The following is a 16,478-nucleotide window of genomic DNA, read 5'->3' as shown; positions in this document are numbered from 1 at the left end:
GTTCCCTTCTGGAAGACGCATCAGAGGTACAAACACAGCATGTCTCCAACAATAAAGGCCACTCTGCTGAAGCCTTCTGTACATCGTTTGCCTCGATACAAGTCAGATGCCAGTTGCTGTACAATACCAAGTCAAATAACGGTCATCTCTTCCTGATGTCACACGTGATCGGCCCTGCCTTGGTGTCCGGATGCAGTTTCGGTCTCTCTAAACTGTCGCCATATCGGAGAAACAACAGAACGATTCACATTAAACAATAGGGCCACGTAAGTTTGTGACTATCCTGCTTCCATTCTTCCTATTGCCCTCCACCGCAGAGTGTCTGGAAGCGTCTTTTCTGTGCCATAATGCACCGTCTGTGAGTGTGTACACAGCGATTGTAAACGTGGGACTACCAGGCGAACACTACCCCGTTTGACTGGTGGCCTGCCGTGGTTGTCCGTTGTCCACTGACAGGAATGCAATCTTCCGTGCAGAACACGTTCGTACGGACATCTGTTAGCAGTTTCTATGAATATATCGTGAATTAGACACAAAACAAAGAAATCGTGGTTTGTTGTTTAATTTTGAACACCTGTGTAGTTACACTACTGACAATTAAAATTGCTACACCAAGAAGAAATGCAAATGATAAACGGGTATCCATTGGACAAATATATTGTACTGGAACTGACATGTGATTACATTTCCACGCAATTTAGGTGCATAGATCCTGAGAAATCAGTACCCAGAACAACCACCTCTGATACGCCTGGGCACTGAGTCAAACAGAGCTTGGATGGCGTGTGCAGGTACAGCTGCCCATGCAGCTTCAACACGATACCACAGTTCATCAAGAGTAGTGACTGGCGTATTGTGACGAGCCAGTTGCTCGGCCACCATTGATCAGACGTTTTCAATTGGTGAGAGATCTGGAGAACATTTTCTGTATCCAGAAAGGCCCGTACAGGACCTGCAACATGCGGTCGTGTATTATCCTGTTGAAACGTAGGATTTCGCAGGGATCGAATGAAGGGTAGAGCCACGGGTCGTAACACATCTGAAACGTAACGTCCACTGTTCAAAGTGCCATCAATGCGAACAAGAGGTGACCGAGACGTGTAACCAATGCCACCCCATACCATAACGCCGGGTGATACACCAGTATGGCGATGACGAATACACGCTTCCAATGTGCGTTCACCGCGATGTCGCCAAACACGGATGCGACCATCGTGATGCTGTAAACAGAACCTGGATTCATCCGAAAAAATGACGTTTTGCCATTCGTGCACCCAGGTTCGTCGTTGAGTACACCATTGCAGGCGCTCCTGTCTGTGATGCAGCGTCAAGGGTAACCACAGCCATGGTCTCCGAGCTGATAGTCCATGCTGCTGCAAACGTCGTCGAACTGTTCGTGCAGGTGGTTGTTGTCTTACAAACGTTCCCATCTGTTGACTCAGGGATCGAGACGTGGCTGCACGATCCGTTACAGCCATGCGGATAAGATGCCTGTCATCTCGACTGCTAGTGATAAGAGGCCGTTGGGATCCAGCACGGCGTTCCGTATTACCCTCCTGAACTCACCGATTCCATATTCTGCTAACAGTCATTGGATCTCGGCCAACTCGAGCAGCAACGTCGCGATACGATAAACCGTAATCGCGATAGGTTCAAATGGCTCTGAGCACTATGGGACTTAACAGCTATGGTCATCAGTCCCCTAGCACTTAGAACTACTTAAACCTAACTAACCTAAGGACATCACACAACACCCAGTCATCACGAGGCAGAGAAAATCCCTGACCCCGCCGGGAATCGAACCCGGGAACCCGGGTGCGGGAAGCGAGAACGCTACCGCACGACCACGAGCTGCGGAAGTAATCGCGATAGGCTACAATCCGACCTTTATCAAAGTCGGAAACGTGATGGTACGCATTTCTCCTCGTTACACGAGGCATCACAACAACGTTTCACCAGGCAACGCCGGTCAACTGCTGTTTGTGTATGAGAAATTGGTTGGAAACTTTCATCATGTCAGCACGTTGTAGGGTTCGCCACCGGCGCCAACCTTGTGTGAATGCTCTGAAAAGCTAATCATTTTCATATCACAGCATCTTCTTCCTGTCGGTTAAATTTCACGTCTGTAGCACGTCATCTCCGTGGTGTAGCAATTTTAATGGCCAGTAGTGTATGTTATACGCCGCCATGCAACACGCGATAGTTTTGAGCCCTGAAGCGGCAGACAGCTGTGAATATGTAAACATGAAGAATAAGGATGTATATTGTTAATGACGTTTATTTTATTTAAAAGCTTTAAGAGTTCGCACATAAAATTTTGGAGGCATTACTTTTCTACAGGCCCAAGCATTTAAGTATTAAAAGCTGTAACTGATGCATTAAGGTTACTTGCCAGTGAGTGGCTGTAAAAACAGTAATAACTTTCATGAAGTTTATGAGGGTCTAACAACATAATGTGAACTTTGAATACAAAGAAATTTTACGAGAATGAAAGTGTTTTGAGGATGAAGATTTTGGTGTAATAATATTCAGTATAGCTTCCATGTATACTTTATTACATAAACATTTATGTCGGTGAGTAATTTCAAACCGAGCGAGGTAGCGCAGTGGTTAGCACACTGGACTCGCATTTGGGAGGACGACGGTTCAATCCCGTCTCCGGCCATCCAGATTTAGGTTTTCCGTGATTTCCCTAAATCGGTCCAGGCAAATGCTGGGATGGTTCCTTTGAAAGGGCACGGCCGACTTCCTTCCCCGTCCTTCCCTAATCTGATGAGACCGATGACCTCGCTGTTTGGTCTCTTCCCCAAAACAATCCAATCCAAGTAATTTCAAAGTTCAAATGGCTCTGAGCACTATGGGACTCAACTGCTGTGGTCATTAGTCCCCTAGAACTTAGAACTAGTTAAACCTTACTAACCTAAAGACATCACAAACATCCATGCCCGAGGCAGGATTCGAACCTGCGACCGTAGCGGTCTTGCGGTTCCAGACTGCAGCGCCTTTAACCGCACGGCCACTTCGGCCGGCGGTGAGTAATTTATAATTTTTCCTGCCAGTCTACGTTTGAAGTCTATACACTTATTAACTACTTTTCCTAGATGCTTAAAACTTTGTGCACACATTTATGACATGGTTATCTAAAAAGTACACTACAACCAACGGATTTAAATCAATAGTTTTTATACTATAAACACATAAATTAGACACTCAAAATTAAGATAATTTTTTATAATTAATACGGGTATATTTTTCCTCCTGGTGATAGTAGGCTGGTGTCTGTAGTCTACTTTTCTCCAAATGGTAGACTGAAAGATCACAAAAAAATTTCAGATCTCTAGCTCAAACAGGTTTTTTTTTTTCATAAAATAAGCTTGTCATAAAATTTTATTCTTGGGAAATTCAGTTTAATGGTACACGTCTCTTGTTCTTAAAGCCCACCAGTTACATAATATTCGTGGTTTGTGTGTTCCACATCTCTTCTCTCTTCCTTTTCTTGCTTCTCTGTGCTATTCTGCCCTCTTTGGTTGCCTCAAGGGCCCATTTTTCGTGCGGAATTTTTCGTTTCACTGCTTCCCTGTTTGCTTCCCGACTTGGTGAGTGACTTTCCATTTTGACTCTTGGGAAAGTCAGTTGTTACTCACCTCTGTTGTTCTTAAAGCCCTCCAGTTACATAATATTCGTGGTTTGTGTGTTCCTCATCTTCTCTCTTCCTTTTCTGGCTCCTCTGTGCTATTCTGCCCTCTTTGGTTGCCCCAGGGGCCCATTTTTCGTGCGGAATTTTTCGTTTCACGTCTTCCCTGTTTACTTTCCAACTTGGCCAGTGACTTTTCATTGCATGCGACTCCGCTGCGCTCCGCTTGCTAGCTGTCCCGTTACAACGGGACAAGTCCAAACAAGTGACGGTGAGAGAATCGCATAAATTAGACACATCGCGAACGCATAAATTACCCTAACTCCTCGCTGCCTTCACCTACACGCTTCAAACTTATGACACCGCCAAGCGACCACCGACCTTAGTACTTGATATCAATTTCAACTTGATACACGCTTACTTTCCCTGGGAAAAACGCTCTCAAAGACGTAAATACAAACCGAAAAACGGATTAAAGGAACCCAGAGAACAACTGTTTTTTCGTCTTATATAATTGCAAATCGAACACTTTCCGTTACTTTCCTTCAACTATATTGTGAAACCTTGTTTCTTTCCGCGTCTCACGCTTCTAGGTGAACGCAAATAATAATGACGCCATTTGACTAATGACGCCATTTGACATCCGACAGCAGCGGAAACACGATCGTTGCCGCATACCGACACACATTTAAATTTGTTTTTGAAGATGTTCCCGATGACCGAATCGATTCATTTAACTACCATTTTGTTCACAAAACGCTGAGTATTGATTTAAGATGGAAAAAGGAAATTCGAATTTTTCAAGCAGATTCACTAGGAAGTGGCCTTAAGTTCACAGCAAACAAAATCTATATTCGTTTCTTTTTTCATATGTCATATATTGTGTTTAGCTGAGTGGTAACGTGCTCGCCTCCCATGCAAGCGGGGCCCGGGTTCGGTTCCCGGCTGGGTTGGAGATTTTCTCCGCTCAGGGACTGGGTGTTCTGTTGTCCTCGTCATCAGTTCGTCCTCATCACCGGCGCACAAACCGCCCAACGTGGCGTCGAATGAAATATGACTTGCACTTGGCGGCCGAACTTCCCCGATTAGGGGCCCCCCGGCCACCGATGCCACACGCTCATTTCATATTTATTGTGGTGTGCCAAATTCTTTCTTCATATTATTCATTGTCTTCTCACTATACCAAGACAATCACACAATGTCTCTTTCCAGTGCTTTTGAAGGTAGCTTCCTGCGTGCGAAAGTATGTTTTTGGTAAATGTATCTGTATTTTATGTGCTATAATATTACATTATTTCGAAACACCAGCAACTGTACTTACGCCATTAACGTAGCTAGCCTTCAATCAACTAGTGCGCGGAAGCATTTGGTTGTCTCCTACTGGCAGAAGATATAAAAAGTTGGATCTGACAGCTTGTCAGACTGTGAAGACAGTTTACTTTCGGAACTTCTCATGTGGCAGTGACTTCAGAGTAATGAGTGAACTTTCACAAGTTTTTCTTTAAGTCAGGTGACTGTTTCGATCAATGTGCGTTTGCATTAAAGAAATTTCTAATTTATTTATGTTTCTAAAACATTTATATATTTATTTCAAATTACGTGAGAAATTAAGAGATTCACACTTTTATCCGAATCACGTGTCACAAGCAATTTTAAATGGCGGCCTGATTACCACTACATTATCAGCCATGATTGTTGATGAGCTCAAATATTTCGCACCTCGCTTACTCCGTTTTAGTCTGTGCGGTGCGTCAATGCTCTTGAAAACCACTTGAAAATCGTGGCAGAGAAATACCTGGAATAGAATACTAAACTGAATAGACAGCCTAGCGAAAAAATATTTTTATTACTTTTTGTGGATTTTGGTTCATTTCATGTTTTTGGAAACACTATACGCATAAATCCTATGATGATTCTGGTATTACGTAACTTTTTTACAACTAAATAACTGGCAAAACGCATGTATTTGTAATGAAAGTGATTTAACTTTTTAATAATAAAAACGGTGTTATTGAGAAATAAACGCGTACATACCTCTCTACCACATATGGATTACATCTATTGGCATACATTTCCTCTCTCTCTCTCTCTCTCTCCCTCTCTCTCTCTCTCTCTCTCTCCCTCCCCCCCCCCCCCCCCTCTATTTCTCTTCCTTCAAGCGCCTAATATATACTGAAGCGCCAAACAAGCTGGTATAGGCATGCGTATTCAAATACAGAGACATGTAAACAAGCAGGACTAATATAGCAGTAACTTGTGAACACGATCACAAACTGTTCTTGTTCACTGCACTACAGAACTGTTTGTGATAGTGTTTACCAGTTACTGTTATATTGCTGAAAATTTGTGAACAGTGACCAAGTGAGAGACGGAAATGGATACACCGCAACACATCACAACGAGACTGCGCCCGCATCTCGTGGTCGTGCGGTAGCGTTCTCGCTTCCCACGCCCGGGTTCCCGGGTTCGATTCCCGGCGGGTCAGGGATTTTCTCTGCCTCGTGATGGCTGGGTGTTGTGTGCTGTCCTTAGGTTAGTTAGGTTTAAGTAGTTCTAAGTTCTAGGGGACTTATGACCACAGCAGTTGAGTCCCATAGTGCTCAGAGCCATTTGAACCATTTTTGAACAACGAGACTGCCACGCCAGAAGAACAAAGCGAGTGACGTTACACACCATTTTCGTGCAAACATCAGTCCAGCTTCCTAAGTGACATCGCCTCTTACTAAGTTTACTCCTCTCCCACAGGATGACCACAGTATTTACGGAAAGACTATTTAGTATCAATCTGACCTTATTGTAAAGTTGTTTTTGTAATGCCATTTAGCCTGAAGATGAGGTTTAACCCTCGAAACATGTCGCTAAATAAATAAGTAATACAATAGTTGACAAAGTTTGTAACTGGTAGCGGTAATTTAAAAAAAACTTTACATTGATCTGTTTTTAAATATCTGAATAATTTACTTTAGCTCACAATAACTTGTGTGTCCGCCTCGGCAGCTCAGCAATCAGTCCGGCTGACTGCTAGACGGGAGACCCGGGTTCTATACCCGATACTGCCAGGTGTTTTTCTTTGGTGGGAGGTCTGGTATTGGGTTCACTTAGCTTCTTCAGGCCAACTGAGAAGCTACGCGACAGATTAGTTGCGGTTCCAGGGTGAAGTAACACGACAACGACCCAAAAAGCGGTGTGCTGACGCCATGCTCTTCCGTACCGCAGCCAGTGACGCCATTCGCATAGCATGACATGGCGGTCGGTCGGTTCCGAGTGGAACGTCAGGGCCAGAACGCAGAACTTTACCTTTCCTTTTCATCACACATTCTTCCAATCTCTTCATCGCCTGTGAAGCTAGTTGGCACTTAAACTTGTACTACTGCACTGGCTTTGTGTCTATCTTGGCTGTAGTAATGCGTTCACAATGCTCGTGATTCTAGCTGACCCGCACTCCTATTTTCTTATTTATTATTAGTCCTACTCCTGCATTACCCCTATCAGATTCTGCGCTGATAACCCTGTACTGAGCTGATCACACGTCCTTCCTGTCACCACATTTCATTAATTCTCATATCTAACTTGAACATATACAGTTTTGTTTTCAAATACTCTAACCTACCTAACCGATTAAAAGATCTCACAACGCTCAACTTAATGTGTAGAGGTGACAATAGAATGTTTTTGTATCGACTAGGTTCTTGTCCAAAAGGAAGAAGAATCAAAGAGCTTATCGTAGTGGGTACGATATATTAACCAGTGCACCCAGTTCCACTTAAATTTCAACATATTAATAATTGGAAAAGGAATGGACAAGGTACAGGGACACAGTACTAGAAGTGGCTAAAGAATGTCTTGGAACAGTAGTGTGTAAAAGTAGGAGGAAGCAAACAGCTTGGTGGAATGACACAGTCAAGGCAGCCTGTAAAAGGAAAAAGAAGGCGTATAAAAAATGGCTACATACTAGAACTCAGGTAGACAGAGAAAGTTATGTTGAAGAAAGAAACAAAGCCAAACAGATAATTGCAGCATCCAAGAAGAAATCTTGGGAAGACTTTGGAAACAGGTTGGAGACATTGGGTCAAGCTGCTGGAAAACCATTCTGGAGTGTAATTAGCAGTCTTCGAAAGGGAGGTAAGAAGGAAATGACAAGTATTTTGGACAGGTCAGGAAAACTGCTGGTGAATCCTGTGGATGCCTTGGGCAGATGGAGGGAATATTTTGAAGAGTTGCTCAATGTAGGTGAAAATACGATCAGTAATGTTTCAGATTTCGAGGTAGAATGGGATAGGAATGATGATGGAAATAGGATCACGTTTGAGGAAGTGGAGAAAATGGTCAATATATTGCAGTGCAATAAAGCGGCTGGGGTGGATGAAAGTAAGTCGGAACTCATCAAGTACAGTGGAATGTCAGGTCTTAAATGGCTACACAGGATAACTGAAATGGCCTGGGAGTCGGGACAGGTTCCATCAGACTGGACCAAAGCAGTAATCACACCAATCTTTAAACATGCAAACAGAAAAGATTGTAACAACTACAGAGGTATCTCTTTAATCAGCGATGTGGGTAAAGTCTTCTCAGGTATTGTTGAAAGGAAAGTACGAGTATTAGTTGAGGAGCAATTGGATGAAAATCAGTGTGGGTTTAGGCCTCTTAGAGGTTGTCAGGACCAGATCTTTAGCTTACGACAAATAATGGAGAATTGTTATGAGTGGAACAGGGAATTGTATCTATGCTTTATAGATCTAGAAAAGGCATATGACCGGGTTCCTAGGAGGAAGTTATTGTCTGTTCTACGAGGTTATGGAATAGGAGGCAAACTTTTGCAAGCAATTAAAGGTCTTTACATGGATAGTCAGGCAGCAGTTAGAGTTGACGGTAAACTGAGTTCATGGTTCAGAGTAGTTTCAGGGGTAAGACAAGGCTGAAACCTGTCTCCACTGTTGTTCATATTATTTATGGATCATATGTTGAAAACAATAGACTGGCTGGGTGAGATTAAGATATGTGAACACAAAATAAGCAGTCTTGCATATGCGGATGACTTAGTTGTGATGGCAGATTCAATTGAATGTTTGCAGAGTAATATTTCAGAGCTATATCAGAAATGTAAGGACTATGGTATGAAGATTAGCATCTCCGAAACGAAAGTAATGTCAGTGGGAAAGAAATATAAACTGATTGAGTGCCAAATAGGAGGAACAAAGTTAGAACAGGTGGACTGTTTCAAGTACTTAGGATGCATATTCTCACGGGATGGCAACATAGTGAAAGAACTGGAAGCGAGGTGTAGCAAGGCTAATGCAGTGAGCGCTCAGCTACGATCTACTCTCCTCTGCAAGAAGGAAGTCGGTACCAAGACTAAGTTATCTGTGCACCGTTCAATCTTTCGACCAACTTTGTTATATGGGAGCGAAAGCTGGGTGGATTCAGGTTACCTTATCAATAAGGTTGAGGTTACGGATACGAAAGTAGCTAGGATGATTGCAGGTACTAGTAGATGAGAACAATGGCAGGAGGGTGTCCACAATGAGGAAATCAAAGAAAAACTGGGAATGAACTCTATAGATGTAGCAGTCAGGGCGAACAGGCTTAGATGTTGGGGTCATGTTACACGCATGGGAGAAGCAAGGTTACCCAAGAGACTCATGGGTTCAGCAGTAGAGGGTAGGAGGAGTCGGGGCAGACCAAGGAGAAGGTACCTGGATTCGGTTAAGAATGATTTTGAAGTAATAGGTTTAACATCAGAAGAGGCACCAATGTTAGCACTGAATAGGGGATCATGGAGGAATTTTATAAGGGGGGCTATGCTCCAGACTGAACGCTGAAAGGCATTATCAGTCTTAAATGATGATGATGATGATGAATAACTGAATTAGCATATGAGACTTACAAAGGCTACTTTTTTTTCAACTTCTGATCGGTCGCTAAATGGAAACCACAGTGAAATATTTTATTCGTAACATTTACCTACGCATTCCAGCTACTTCTCCATATAATCGTCACTCCGACTTAGACATTTGTCGTAGCGTGGTACCAGCTTTCCATACCTTCGTCATACAAAGCAGCCACCAATGCTTTCCGCCGTCTCACAGACAGCGGTTCATGTGAGCGAGGAGATGGAAATCAAAGAGAGCCAACTCCGGGATGTGAGGTGGGTGATCAAACACTTCCCATCGAAAACACTGTAGGAGCGTCTTTGTTGTACATGCAGTGTGCGATCGAGCATTGCCATGACAGAGACGCTTGACAGTTATATTATGTGGGTTGAATGAAATCAGGCGTAGCCCTCTGGCATGAAGAAATCGAATCACAGCCTTTGACGGGAGTTTCTATCGCTCTAGGCATCTCTACGTGATTACTGTGCACTCAGAACTGAGAAGTGCAACGTGACGTGATCTACGGGCATACTAGAGATTCTTCGGGGCCACCACCCGCGCCAGCCAGCCCGCACGCTATTCGTTCGTTTTTTTCGTCAGTCGACTTTCCTATGTAGCGCGGGAGTCCGCGTCATCGTATTTTAATGGGAGAGATTCTTCAGTACAAGCAAACGAGCATAACCGCCCTTAATGATCTTCAATCTGTTATGCAAGCGTTGTCTGTTTGTCCTAGATCTGACTATCCTACTTTGCACACGCTGTACAAAATATTTGCTTTTCTACCTGCATCTATTGCAACAGTACAAAGAAGTTTTTCAACATTGCGGCGTACAAAGACATGGCTGAGGTTGACAGTAAAGGAGGTTTGACTTAATGGTTCAAACGGCTCTCAGCACTATGGGACTTCAACTTCTGAGATCATCAGTCCCCTAGAACTTAAAACTACTTAAACCTAACTAACCTAAGGACATCACACACATCCATTGCCGAGTCAGGATTCGAACCTGCGACTGTAGCGGTCGTGCGGTTCCAGACTGTAGCGCCTAGAACCCCTCGGTCGCCGCCGACTTAATGGCTTAGCTCTGTTGAACACTCACCCCGACATTGATTTTCCTATTGACGATGTATTTAAGCAATTTGCCAGAAAGAATAGGCGCACATTTAAGGAACCACAGTTGCAACTTTTTTATATCGTAAGATGGCATTGTCTTGTATATGTGTATAAGCAGTTTAAATAGAACTGTTGTGGCTTGGCAAGACAGCCAAGCCACTATGAGGAAGCCGAAAGGCACGCGTTTAAGCTCACGCAGGCTGGCGTGAGGTCTGGAACAGGACAAGGTAATTAATATAGCCAATAACGTACGTAGCTGCTGGAATACTTAACTTTAATCCACAATTGGTGAACATCGCTCGTGACGGTACATGTTTTACAGCATCAATAGTAACTGGTAATGGCGCCTTGCTAGGTCGTAGCAAATGACGTAGCTGAAGGCTATGCTAACTATCGTCTCGGCAAATGAGAGCGTAATTTGTCAGTGAACCATCGCTAGCAAAGTCGGCTGTACAACTGGGGCGAGTGCTAGGAAGTCTCTCTAGACCTGCCGTGTGGCGGCGCTCGGTCTGCAATCACTGATAGTGGCGACACGTGGGTCCGACGTATACTAACGGACCGCGGCCGATTTAAAGGCTACCATCTAGCAAGTGTGGTGTCTGGCGGTGACACCACAGAACTTCCTTCAGCTTTGCATGTGGCTTGATTATTTTTTTATTACGGTAAAAGTAAAGGTAGCTCAAAATATCTTTAGTGCCCCCTCCTTGAGGTTTTTCTCTATCCGCCACTGTTCCGTATACCATTAAAAATTACAAAATTTGCGTTTTCTTAATTATTCAGCGTTGAATGTGAAACAGCTGTGGATGATACAGCTCTTCGTTTTCATATTAGGATTCAGAACACTAAAAACCACAAAACGGAGCAATTTTCATTAAACATATTTTTTTCTCAGTGTTGGACCTTGTAATGGTACTTGAATTACGTAACCATTACGGCACCTCACCTGAACCTCTCGATACCAGTAATATTCTACTGTGTTTCTGTAAAGTAGTTGACATATTTCTGAGACAACATTCAGATTTGATTTCATTTGTGATACATCGATATGTTTATATTGCAATGATATTATTCTTATGTGTATTCTTTCTTTTGTCACTATGATCTTTGATGTACTTGTAACTCTGATTTTTGGTCGCGTAAGCGAATATTAGTTAGTTGTTAACTTGTTAGAGAGTCGGACCTTGAAAAGGTCAAGTGTTGGACGTCATGTTGGAAAGACGCATAACGTAGTCCGCTTATAAAATGTGAACTTTAACAGTGACTGTGAGAGAGATGTTTTTAAGTATGTTTTGTAATGTGAAGTGATGTTTTGTGTTTACGTGATATTGCAATAAAATGCAAGTAAAAAAAAGTGCAATTTAAATTTGGAGTGCTGATTATTTTTTTACATCACCATTGTCCAGTAAAAGTATAAGCTTCAAGAATGGTTTGTGAAGCGTATCTACAAAACTTTTGAATAAAGCAGGATAAAAACTGGGCCTCTTTGCATCCGAGCTTGGAATCATAACCACCTAGATTTTCAACGTTTGAGCCATGATTTTACGACGAGACTAGCGTGGGAAACACAAACAGATGAGTGCCTAGTTTTTTCATTATTACATGAAATGACTATTAACTGTGCTCTAATGACACCTGCCACATAATATGACTGTTGTTGCCCGATAATGCAGTATTTAGCAGCGTGAGCAACACCACAATCGTTATTAAAATTTTGACCTTTGTTGTGGTAGGGTTGTTAGAACCTTGACATTCAAACGGTTCAAATGGCTCTAAGCAGTATGGGACTTAACATCTGAGGTCATCAGTCCCCTAGAATTAGAACTACTTAAACCTAACTAACCTACGGACATCACACACATCCATGGCCGAATCATTATTCGAACCTGTGACCGTAGCGGCAGCGCGGTTCCAGACTGAAGAGCCTAGAACCGTTCGGGAATATTGATATTATACCGCCAACAGTTGTCTCGTAATGTTGTTGATTCATATACATGAAAAAGCAATTTACACACGTGTAATGGAGAATACATTACTCTTTAAAATTTCTCAGAACATTAGAAGATGGTATCGTACAGGGACCCGAGCCAGAAACCTTCCCTTTCACAGTCTATGCTCTTTACTGGCTGTGCTACCCCGGGGCGACTCGCGACCCACCCTTGGAACTTTGACTTCTGTCAGTACCTCTCGTTCTTTACAAGATACACAGAAGTTTCTCTCACACAGGTTACAGGACTGGCGCTCCTGGATTAGAGGATATTGCAGTGAAAGGCTTGGACACGGCCTAGGCCCTATGAAACTGCATTTAAAATGAATCTTTCGTTCTGTGCCGGAGTGTGCGCCGTTTAGAAACTTGCTAAGCAGATTAAAACTGTGAGGGTAAGTTGTGAGTCGCACTCGGCTAGGTCAGTTTTGTAGAGGTATTGCCAGAGTAAGACAAGGTCCGGGTTCCAATTCTTGTCCAAACATGGTTTTCTTGTCTGGTTTGATGCAGTCCGCCCGAATTCGTCCTTCATTTGCTCAAATATAGTATAATTCCTCCACTGTACTTCGTGGTCACCAACTTCGAACTTAATTTTATCGCTGATCTGATTTTTGCTACTCTCTACTTTCGTCTTTCTTCAGTTTACTCTCGAGTCACAGTGTGTGCTCATTAGACTGTTCATTCCATTCAGCATCTCCTGTAATTCTTTCTCACTTTCACTGAGGGTAGTAATGTCATCAATGAATCAAAGATACCAATACCCTTTCATTCAGAATTTTAATCCTCCCCCACCTTTCTAACCCCAGGTCTTCGTTCCTGGTCTTCTGATTAATAAAGTTAGAAAGTTTCAAAACGCGCGCACTTTGCTGTAGAGTGAAATGATCATTGCTACTCTTTGCTTAAAGCTCACAAGCCTATGGTCCAGTCCGATATGTCGAAATCTATCCAGAAATTTTTCACGTGCGAAGAACACACCAAAAGGTGCAAAGGCGCACTGTAAATATATTTTTTAAAAAACGTTGAAGTTACTCTTTGCCGCACGAAGAACCACTTAGAGCAGGGGTTTGTACAGCCTTTCCTGCCTTGTGCGGAACCGGCGAATAAGCAGATGCAGCCGTGACAAGAGAACGCAGTGCTGCTTAGCGCGAAATCCGCAGTTCACACACGCGAATTTTAAGCACTTTTATGTGTAATTGTTACAAAAGCGACTACCAGAGGAAAGGAAATGTAGGCAGTGTATGATATTACATTACAGACGACTTCCGTCAATCGGGTTTTTAAATTGTTGACAGTAATTATTTTATAACAACTCCTGTAACACGGTTCTTATGATAATTTTAGGTAAAGTAGATTTTGCGAACTTCTTTATTCCGTGATCGTCACAAAAATGGAAAGTAACTACTAGATGACTAAAAAGAACATCTTCCTTACACCATTCACACCTATTAAAAGAAATATTACTCCATTCAGGCATTTCACAGTAATTACTAGTTCTATTTAGACAGAATTGAGATGGTATAAGAAATGGTTGTGGCCGTTGTTCTACATATTGAGCTGCATACTAGGCATATTTGATCAAATTCAAAAAAAGTGTTGATGCGAATTGACAATGCACAAATGACTTTAGTTTAACGATACTGTTGCGCTGATAAACCTGAAATGACAAACAGCTATCAGAACTTATATTTTCCAATTTTCTGAAAAATACTTTGCGCTGATGAAAAATTTCCTCGAGAGGCTGAATCACACTATTAGTTCCGGATGGTACCCGAAATATATTAACAGTCATTCGTCGCTCTCCTAAAGACAGAGGCGTCGTTATGTCCACAACAAGAGTCCAACAAAAGCAATTAATTATTTCTTCAACTGGTAAAAAGACGTTCCGGATGTAGTATTGAAAATTATTCTCTCCTATTTTTTCCAGGTTTTGCTACATTGATTATAAGATTTATGTAACTAAACAGTTTTTTTTTCAATTTTTTTCCTATTTTGCCTAGAGGTCCCCGAAAACAGATTAAAGCTCGCTAATGCTTCAAAAGTGCGCAACAAACTTCACTCGAAATGATAAAGTGCGGCTCGCACGTAGTTCTTGCACAAAACCTGCCTGACTGACTTGGTGAACGACATTTTAGAGGATAGCAAGAACCTTTGTCTTCACATTAGCTACAAATTTCTCTATAATATTACCTATTAGTCACACGTTCTGTGCTGTACAAGATTACTTGAAGCAACCTTCGTAATTCTATGTCTTCCTTTCGTGTAATTTCCTGAATCCGTTTAACCAGGTTGAAGAAACATGGAAATCAGCAGCATTCATCTCATTCACAATTCAGAGGTCCCAGTCTCGTAGATCTCCCACAGTAATGCTGCACTGACACTCACAAGTAGTTCAGAATAGTTTCTGATTCACACTTTTGCGATCTACATTTTGGCGCATATTTCATACTTTGTGTATATCTTTGTTCCATTTATGCAATTTACATTCAGATTTTACGGAACTAAACTGGCTTTGCACACTGCTAAACTTTAAGTTTTCTCTCTCTGCTTCGTTTAACCAAAACAACTGCAGCCTTTTCTTTGCCACTTAAAGCTAATATTGTACATGTTTTGTTTGGGCTGGGAAGGTTACAAACGGCTCTAGGCACTATGAGACTTAACATCGGAGGTCATCAGTCCCCTAGACTTAGAACTACAACTCACACATCCATGCCCGAGGCAGGATTCGAACCTACGACCGTAGAGGCAGCACGGTTCCCGACTGAAGCGCCTAGAACCGCCCGGTCACAGCGGCCGGCGGCTGGGAAGGTACTACAGTTTTGTTCTGGACTGTAATTAGCTAGCACAAGTATCGTCATTCAAACCACAATTCACGACATTTTCAGAGGCATTTTCTGGTTCTTCTAATTATTCTCCCACAATTTGTAACAAAATGTCGACATCATTCGAATGAATGTCAAAGAAATTAACAAACAAATAACACATATGTAGCTATATATGACGGTAGTATCTGTTCCCGAAAGAACAGTTACCGTGGATGACCATGCAGCTTCGCTAGAAATGAAATGATAATTAAATGAGTAAGAGTATGATGGGCAAACATCTACACCCCTGGAAATTGAAATAAGAACACCGTGAATTCATTGTCCCAGGAAGGGGAAACTTTATTGACACATTCCTGGGGTCACATACATCACATGATCACACTGACAGAACCACAGGCACATAGACACAGGCAACAGAGCATGCACAATGTCGGCACTAGTACAGTGTATATCCACCTTTCGCAGCAATGCAGGCTGATATTCTCCCATGGAGAGGATCGTAGAGATGCTGGATGTAGTCCTGTGGAACGGCTTGCCATGCCATTTCCACCTGGCGCCTCAGTTGGACCAGCGTTCGTGCTGGACGTGCAGACCGCGTGAGACGACGCTTCATCCAGTCCCAAACATGCTCAATGGGGGACAGATCCGGAGATCTTGCTGGCCAGGGTAGTTGACTTACACCTTCTAGAGCACGTTGGGTGGCACGGGATACATGCGGACGTGCATTGTCCTGTTGGAACAGCATGTTCCCTTGCCGGTCTAGGAATGGTAGAACGATGGGTTCGATGACGGTTTGGATGTACCGTGCACTATTCAGTGTCCCCTCGACGATCACCAGTGGTGTACGGCCAGTGTAGGAGATCGCTCCCCGCACCATGATGCCGGGTGGTGGCCCTGTGTGCCTCGGTCGTATGCAGTCCTGATTGTGGCGCTCACCTGCACGGCGCCAAACACGCATACGACCATCATTGGCACCAAGGCAGAAGCGACTCTCATCGCTGAAGACGACACGTCTCCATTCGTCCCTCCATTCACGCCTGTCGCGACACCACTGGAGGCG

At 43.0% G+C, this 16,478-nt stretch overlaps 1 protein-coding gene across 1 annotated transcript in view; it reads right to left on the bottom strand.

Annotated features, from left to right (window-relative positions):
* Positions 1-16,478, bottom strand: part of LOC126457049 (division abnormally delayed protein-like) — a 632,657-nt gene that overhangs the window by 87,603 nt on the left and 528,576 nt on the right. The window lies entirely within an intron of this gene.

Source organism: Schistocerca serialis, chromosome 2, assembly GCF_023864345.2.
Source record: "Schistocerca serialis cubense isolate TAMUIC-IGC-003099 chromosome 2, iqSchSeri2.2, whole genome shotgun sequence".
In the NCBI taxonomy this organism is placed as follows: Eukaryota; Metazoa; Arthropoda; class Insecta; order Orthoptera; family Acrididae; genus Schistocerca; species Schistocerca serialis.
Note: the sequence above shows the minus strand (reverse complement) of the source record. Positions and strands in the feature narration are given on the sequence as shown.